Source organism: Micropterus dolomieu, linkage group LG05, assembly GCF_021292245.1.
Source record: "Micropterus dolomieu isolate WLL.071019.BEF.003 ecotype Adirondacks linkage group LG05, ASM2129224v1, whole genome shotgun sequence".
NCBI lineage: Eukaryota > Metazoa > Chordata > Actinopteri > Centrarchiformes > Centrarchidae > Micropterus > Micropterus dolomieu.
Window position 1 is genome coordinate 14,110,739 of NC_060154.1, and position 1,361 is coordinate 14,112,099.

Below are 1,361 nucleotides of genomic sequence, written 5' to 3' on the forward strand. Positions count from 1 at the left end.
TTGCAACAGATTCCCTGTCAAACAAATGTATTTATTAGGAAACAAATCTAAATAGGCTATCAGGTCGGAAGATGAGACTTTGGAGTTCTGATTCTCTCTCTCTCAGAACCAGAGCGCAGCACACAGACAGACTGCAGCCCCTCCAGCTTCTCTCCCAGCTGTTTGGCTGAAGCTTTTAGGGGGGCGGAGTAATCCCAGGAAGTACAGCCATTTTGTGAACGTGGGTATAAAACTGAACATCTCTTAACCCTCTGTGCCGTTCCCAGTTCTTCATGGGACTGTAAGGAGGTAAAGCAAACCCAGTCTTTCCACACTGCGCAAGTGGTTATAGGAGACACAACTTTCTCAGAGCTGAACTTTCTTTGTTCCTGAGCAGTGTTTCTTGCCTTGTGTGGAGGTGAGTGGTGATGAACAAAAGACTAAACTATACCAGTGCCTCGAGTTTACCGCTAATTAAACAGAAGACAATATAGGCCTATGTCTTGCTAAGGCATGACTCATGAGCTGAGCTAATGTAATAAGTTAGCTGAAGTTTAGCTAAGGCAATATCTCATGGCCATACAACCTAATGTACTGATGGAGACACTACAGGTGAACACATGTGTCTAATAGCGTCATCACAATTGCCACATTGATATGCAAATTAGGTGTTAACTAATTAAAATGCGCTAATTTGCAAACATTTGACAAGTTACTGCATGTGAATGGGATAAAGAAAATAACTAAAGCATATCACCACAGAACTTCCCCAGTTAATGACTTACATCAAGAGTATTTTCCTCTGAAATGCGCAGTGTAAATATGCAGATTAGGTTGTTTTGGTTAATATAGAAGAAATCTATAGATGCTAATAGACCAAGGGTATTGAGCTTAAAACCAACACCATCTAAATGTTTATTCTTGAAGTTTTATTTCCATTAGAGTAAAAGAAGACATGGAAGCAAAATAGACCAAAGTCTCAAAATTGACCACTATGAAAAAAGTGCCTTAAAGAGTAACTTAGTTTTGATGGTAGGCTCATCTAATAACTATCCATTCTATTAGTTTGTTGTATGCTGATAGATCTTTACATATACAGACAGCCCTCCCTCAAATGTGAAGCTAAGTCCATGTCACCATCAGTAATTCACTCATGAAACTGTCATTTATTCTAAATATATACTTTAGTAGCATAGAAAACATGCACATTGTGGCAGTTTCCTTTGCTGTCGCCTGCTCCTGTGATAAACCTAGTGAATACTAAAGAAGACCGTGGTCTCTGTTTGAACTGATTATCTTGTAGAAAAGTAAAAATGTTGAGTTAATATATTTGTCTTGTTTTAAAAAATGCCCTTTTTTTCCACTTGAGCCCCTGCCCACCA